A 7,963-nucleotide genomic window follows, 5' to 3' on the forward strand; every position below is an offset into this window, starting at 1 on the left:
AGCGTTTTTATGAAGCAGATTTGTTCGGAATACACTGTAACTATAATCGAACGAAGGTGATATTTTGGCATAAATTGGTAACATTTATTTGACAGTTGCGGTGATGACACTTCATATTTGTTTATATTCTTTACTATCAGGATTTGTTTCATTATATTTACTGTTTTTATTATGTACTGTGACGTAAGATTATAACTTAATTCTTGATTTCTATTTCTAAAGTTTTTGTTTATTTACATTGAATATTAATTTGTTTTACTGTATAATCCACTTCTGCGAAAATTGTGTGATGTATTTGATTTAAAATGAATTCAAGAATTTTTTGTAATTGGGCAACAATGTCATCTTAGACTTCTAACGTAAATAATGACGTGCAACGGTAAGTAAATTAGACGGACTGTACCTAGTTGGGAGTTCTACCTTGCCGTGATGTAAAATCAAGGAAAAGTTTAAGTTCAAACATCGCATAGGTAATTAAATTAAGAACTGTAACTTTATAAATGGATCACGCATGTACCTACACCTCTTAAACAGCACTGATGATAGAATTGTCATTCCGAAAACTTTCTGTGATTTAGCCCGAATGGGATTTTTTTGTATAAATATAACTTAATAAATGTGTTGAAGAAATAGAATTCAGACGGACAATCACAGGTTGTAAAGTCTGAAATTTATTTCGTCGGCCCATTTGAAATGGACTCACCACAAATGCAACCATTTATCATTTTTGGTTTTTAGTGTTTATAGTCCATTGAAATGTTACATTTAGTGTGCATTTCTTAGAGGAGTCAATTTTATTTTTTTAATGTGTAGGGGGTTCGGTAGAAGCTTAAGTTCAAGTTTTTGGGGTTGAGGCCCCTGTCCCCCGGCCGCCATCTTGGAAAAAGAGGTGCAAAGGGCTTTCGCGCTGTATCTCGTAAACTAGCTACCCTACAGAAAATTTAATTTTACATAAAATGAAGCAAATTAAATTTTCTACAATTTTATATCTATTACTTTTTATCGTAAAGTGAACAATAAAAAAGTTATAAACAAAAATAAGAGAAAATTTTGTAAGAAATTTCCTTTTGGAGGTTATAACTTTTTTTACGTTCATTTCACAATAAATTAACATCATAGCGATTTTGTAGAAGATTTTTCAATAAACAATTTTCACTATAAAGTTGTTTAATTTTATATATTATCTAGGTTTTATAGCGCTCCAAACTTGACCAGATTCTCGAATTCTCGTAGAAAAATAATGCTTTTCTATCTACATATATATTAGACGAGCGGCATTAACCGTTATGCCAACCACGAAAATCAAATTTAAGGTGAATGATCAATTTTGGTCTATTTTTATGTTTTCGAGGTCGCTGAATCCGAATATGAAGTTTATTTTTATCTAGAGTTGGTGGAACATGTTAAAAAAATAGATTTTATACAAAAATGCTAAAAATCAATTTTGATGAGTTTTCAAATTTACTTCGCTGTATCTTTGGTCGCTGTAAATATTTCCTTTTAAAAATTTTACTGTGTCATCGTTGAAGTATGTAGATAACAATGAAATTTGTCCAAAATGTTTATTAAACACATTAAAAAAGTAGTTGTTAATTTATTAACATTTTGTCATCATATTTCGTTAGTTTCATGTTTACTTACAAAAGTTGAGTGACAAACTTTTTAGTTTATAATTTTAACCAACACAACAATAAAATATAGTTCATGAAGAAGTTTTTTGGAAAATTTTAAGTCAAAATATATAATAGGAAAAAAGTTATGTTACTTCATATACAAGCGGCACACCCCAAAAAACGCTTATATCTCGAGATCCTGACCACGGTGTGGTGAACGGCTAATTTTTATCATACTTTATGATTTTTGTATCAAAAATCGTTTTTTTTGCTCTGCTTAAGAATTTTGCATTTTGCGGTTGTGTCATTCTTCTTCTGAAGCGGCGAATTTGTCCTCAAACAACTTCTTGGGCCTTTTCTATATATGCTTAGAGTTATAAGTTTTATAGTGGGAAGAAAGGTCAAAAACAGATTAATAATAGCATAGGAATGTTAAAATCATAATAAATTGTATGAATAAAAAATATATATAGATAGAAAAGTAAGCCTAACTTTTGTTTTTATTGTATCCCTATGAGCATTCGAGAATCTGGTCAAGTTTGGAGCTCTGTAAAACCTATATAAACAAATAGAATTAAACAACTTTATAGTGGAAATTGTTCGCTGAAAAACCCTCTACAAAATTGCTATAATGTTATTTTATTTTAAAATGAACTGAAAAAAAGTTATAACATACAAAAGGAAACTTGTTAAAAAAAATTTACATATTTTTGGTTATATCTTTTTTGTTAGTCACTTGACGATAAAAAGTAATAGAAACAAAATTGTGGAAAATTTAATTTGCTAAATTTCATGTTTAATTAGACTTTCCGTAGGGTTGGTAGTTTACGAGATATAGCGCGAAACCCCTTTGTACCCCATTTCCAAGATGGCGACCGGGGAACAAGGATGGCGACCCCAAAAACTTGAACTTAAGCTTCTACTGATCCCCTCTACACATTAAAGGAATAAAATTGACTCCTCTAAGAAATGCAAGGTACTAAGGTACGGCCTAAAAAAATGTAACATTTTAATTGACTATTATAAAAATAAAATAAATGAATAATAATACATTCAATTAAAAATAATACATTCAATTAAAATAAAACATTGATCAACTAAAAAATATTAAAAAAACTTGCCCCGGGTGAGGATCGAACTCACGACCTTAAGATTATGAGACTTACGCGCTGCCTACTGCGCTACCGAGGCAGTTGTTATCACTGCCCAATACAAGGCATGTAAATACATACTATTACCACAGACTATTACTATGTTTTCTAATTTCAATTTTTTTATTATGATTATTTTTATTATGTAGTCTATGCTATTATGTACATAGTCGTAGTCTATTCATTAGTAGTCTATTCCGAATTTCACTTCTGACACGATCTAATCTACAAACCGATACTGTAACTTGACAAAATCTGTAAAACCCTGTTTCAACTGTATAATTTTTCTATTTTCTATTAATCTTTTCTGATAAATTCCACACTTCTGCTCTCTATATTATACCTATTAAATAATAATCAGGATCTTTTTGATGATCTTTCTAAATAAAAAAAAACATTTTTTGATTTTTTTTTATTTTAAACCTTTTGCAATTTGCCAATTTGGTTTGATTACGTATTATAAATCACAAAATTATATAATATCTAGTACTAGTAGAGGAGGAAAGTAGGTATGCTAAATTTGCAGTTACTCGACCGTTATGGGGACCTATTGGGTTGTGAAAGAGTAGGTAAGTTCTAAAACCAAAACAAGTTAAATTAAATTTTCCATAAAGGACTTTCATTTAAGCTTTGCCTTGATTTTATTTATTTAATAGGTAGGGCTTTTCATTCAGTCATTTGTTTCGAGCTTCTGTCATATGTGGTACCTATAATCCGTGAATATTAATATTAGGTATACACACACAGATTAAACAACATATTATGACAGAAGCTCGAAACAAATGACAATCGATGAAAAGCCCTATTTAGAGATCTCTCCTAGACATAACGATCTTACTTGTTCTATTCTTGTTTGTGTCAAGTGTTTGTGTCAAGAGAAATACTTATTATTAGTTCTTCTTATTGATTGACGATGGTTTTTCTTTTATTGCAATTCATCTTCAGTCCTATCTTGTCGATTCTCTATCTAGTTCTTCCATCATTCTTTGTAATTCTTCACAATTCTCTTTTATGAATATAATAGCATCAGCATTATATAATATCGCAAGTGATTCAAATATTAAGGTACCTATCTAATAAAAAGTTATTGCGTAGTCCGCCAGTCTACCATACTTTTTATATAATCAACTCAAAGAAGCTACTGACAATGTGAAGGAAGAAGTCGAAATTATAGATAATATACTTATAATTTAATTATCTTTTTTTTTTCTTGTGAAAAAAGCATTTTTGTTATAAATATGATTTTTTATGTACTTAAAATAATAAATGCTTGTTCATTTTAATGATTAACACAATCCAATAACAAGAGTTATGGTTTTTTTAAAGTTAAATCAATATTTTTTAGAGTTTTTTTAAACTTATTTAATCCTTAATATCTCGGCTTACTTATTTTGCGGCTCATATATTGCAATAACGTCCGTCTTGAAATATTGTACTTTTCAAAAATATTAATTTCGTCAAATTTACTCTTAATTTGCACTGGTTTTTTATAGTTTTGGCATTAATAAAAGCCTCTCTCTATTCGATATCTCATCTATCAGCTGCATTTTTTCACATTTGATGCTTTTTAAGTGCCGCAATTTAATTTATGGTCTTAGTCATTTAGAAAATGAGCAGATGTTGGATTTATAACGACTTCCAAAAAGCGACGACGTGTGCCATCATGACCAAAAAAGTTATTTTTTAAAGCTAAGTGGTTAGCCTGCTTGTAGGTGATAGATTTCTTCAGAAATTCTGATAATTATTCACACTTGAAGATTCTGCGGCTTTGTCACCCATTATCTATATCGGTATTTATGATGGTAGCGTGTAAAAAATGGGTTTGGTATTAATAAAATTCTGGTTAAAAAATCCACAAGGAAAAGAAAGAATTTTCCCTTAGTTGGCTGTATACCATCAATCACAAAAATTTTATTGCAAAAAAAATCCTTTGTAAAAGGTATAAAAACTTTTATCAAAATCACTTTAAGGGCTACATCAACAGGGCAACAGAACGTTTTCGATTTTATTAAAAAATCATCATCAGTGTTACTTATATTATTAAACAGGAAGAATGCTAACTTAGCCACCACAGAAATACCAGGGTGAAAACCCTTTAAATGGTTTGTAGTTACATTAAAAGTGCATATTTGTTTAAAACTCCATAGGATGGATATTAGTCCAGATAAATAAGATTTTTCTCGTAAAACATCCCCCTCCAGACCGAAACTTGATACCGATATTTTTTGAGTAGTATGGACTTCTATAATAATAACCTATGTGTTTCCTACAGCCGATTTTGATGTTGTACATAGTTATAAACAAATGAAGATCAAGAAACGGTAAATTTTCGCTGTTTCCGTCTATTGCCAAAAAATTAAGCATTTTAAACAAATTTTAGAGTAAGAAACTCATAAATCGTATAAAAAACTTCAATATGGCGTTCGCTGAATATGTCTATCCTTATTGGTTGCTTAGAAAATTGCAAAATAAATCATAAATTGAGTTTTTATAAATATTCATGACTTATGTAAAAATTAACTTATACCTAACCTTCTTTTATTTATGAGTTTCTTACTCTCAAATTTGTTTAAAATGCTTAACTTTTTGGTAATAGACGAAAAAAGAGAAATTATACCATTTTTTGATCTTCATTTGTTTATAACAATGTATATCATCAAAATCAAAAATTTGATTTCGTCTTGGAGGGGGTTGTGTCACCAATAGGATATTTTTTTTCCTTATTTCACTGAACTATATAAATAATACAAAAATTATGCCCTGAGGTAAGGTGTGGACCTTCCCATCACGTGGGATGTAAATTGAGTTGATTACATTACGACAATTTAATGGCAACTTAAAGGGTCTCCACCCTGGTGTTTCTTTGGTGGCTTAGTTAGCTCATTCAACCTGTTTAATATAACACTGATGATGATTTTTTAATAAAATTGAAAACGTTCTGTTGTTATGTAGCCCTTAAGCGGATTGTACTAAAAGTTTTTATGCCTTTTACAAACTGATGGTCTTGAAGACGATAATCTTGATTGTAATGCGAAAAAACCTGTTCCTTTTCCGCTGGCATTGAAAACGATAATCTTGATTATAATGCAAAAAAACCTGTTCCTTTTTGTAAATTTAACGTCAAAAATATTTAGTCATCATCATCTTCATCAATGTCGTTATGCCTCGAGAATGTTTGCCGCGTTTACTATTCCCTTCCATGTTTGTCGGTCCTGTGCCACTATTTTCCCTTGTCTCACTTCCATTTTCTCCAGATCTTCTTTGACTGCATCTTTCCACCTTTTTCTAGGCTGTTCTACAGACCTTCTCCCTACTGGAAAGAACCAATGAGGTTAAGTAGCTAGGGGTAACTTTGGATTCGAAAGTCAATTGGAATACTGATATTACCAATATAACCAATAGGGCTGAGCGACCCTTCTGGAACTGCAGACGAGTTGTAGGTAAAATCTGGGGATTGAAACCAAAGGTGATATGTTGGTTATACAGTTGGACAGTCACTTATGGGTCAGTACTCTGGTGGAGAAAAACGGCTTTACATTCTTGTGTGACCACTCTCACCACCCTACAAAGACAAGCGCTTCTAAATATAACAGGAGCCTTGAATAGTACAGGAACGGCTTCATTAGAGGCTATCACAGGTCTCCCTCCGCTGGAATTATATATTTCGGCGGTAGCCTTTATAACCATCCTAAGACTCAAATCAAACAATACTTGTAGGCCAAATTATGTATTGAATAGCGACACAAACATTACTGGGACTATACTTGAGGAATCCATCTTTATGATGAACTCAGATATGACACCAGAACTAATCTTCACTGAGGAGATTAAAACAATTATACCATCTAGAGAACAAAAAGTCCCAAATATTAATGGGGACTTAATATGGTTCACTGATGGATCTAAAACTGCCCATGGTACTGGATCAGGAGTCTTTTTGCAAACATGTAACTACAATAAATCTTACAGCCTAGGTCAACATACAACGGTGTTTCAGGCTGAAGTTTTTGTTTTGGTGGGCTGTGTTGATGAAATCATTGATGAAGACCCTAAAGCTAAGAGAGTCAACATTTACACATTTAGCCAATCGGCTATTCTGGCTGTAAAGAACCCTCTCACCAAATCAAAACTGGTGAGAAACTGCAAAGATCTCCTTAATAACCTGACAAAAGACAATAAAGTGTCTTTAATATGGGAGCTGGGTCATGAAGGGGTGCATGGGAACGAAAGAGCAGATATGTTAGCGAAACAAGGCTCGGAAGAAACTTTTGAAGGCCCAGAACCTTTCTGTGTCATCACTATAAAGATGCTATGAAAAACGAGGTTCAGAAATGGCTGATAAAGAATCATCAAAATAAATGGAGAACCACTCAAGGGCAAATCCAGACTAAAAAAATAATCAAGAATATTGATAAAAATCTCTCGACCAATTTGTTGAACCTCAATAAACGAGAGATCAAAACGGTCACTGAAATGGTGACTGGACATTGCCGTTTAAGAAATCACCTATACAAACTAGCTAAGGTGAATGAACTATGGTGCAGAAAGTGCGAAATGGAAGAAGAAACTGCCATTACATAGATACAAGAAACATACTATGCCATTGCAGTGTGCTAGGTGATGTAAATCAGGACTTCATTGGTCAAATGAGGTTTGAACCAGAAGAGATCCCAAAACTACCAATAAGAAAACTGTTGGCCTTCGTTGAGGCCACAAGACTTATTAAAGTTTAAGGAGAAGAACAGGGTTTGGTACAAAGGTCTTATGACCAAGTGCCAGAGACTAACGAGTCTCGTCTGAGTTAAGAAGAAGAAGAGGACCTTCTGCCATCTGGCCTTTCCCCGAGCAGATATGAAACAATTTTGAAAAAACTCACATTTTTTTTTTGTCATGTAAAATTTGAAGTTTGCGGCAAGGAATTGGAAGTCGAAATTCGGTAAAATTTTGGAAAAACTTTTAGATAACTATACGGCAGCAAATATTTCTTGGGGATTTTTTGTGGGGATTTTTTGTCTGGGGATTATTTGTCCGGAGATTTTTGTCCGGGGATTTTTTGTCCAGGTATAATTTGTGGCGGTTTTTTGTCTGGGATTATTTGTCCGGGAATTATTTGTCCGGACCCCGTTAATAATGCTTAAATAAATTAAGTAGGATAAGTAGGATAGGGAATATTAAGTATAGGAAAATATATTGTAAAAT

At 32.1% G+C, this 7,963-nt stretch overlaps 1 non-coding gene across 1 annotated transcript; it reads right to left on the reverse strand.

Moving 5' to 3' along the window:
* Positions 1 to 2,731: 2,731 nt before the first annotated feature.
* On the reverse strand, positions 2,732 to 2,804 carry Trnam-cau (transfer RNA methionine (anticodon CAU)). The gene has a single exon. It is a non-coding gene; the product is annotated as a tRNA-Met (tRNA).
* Between the last annotated feature and the right edge of the window lie 5,159 nt (positions 2,805 to 7,963).

This window comes from Diabrotica virgifera, chromosome 2 (genome assembly GCF_917563875.1).
Source record: "Diabrotica virgifera virgifera chromosome 2, PGI_DIABVI_V3a".
NCBI lineage: Eukaryota > Metazoa > Arthropoda > Insecta > Coleoptera > Chrysomelidae > Diabrotica > Diabrotica virgifera.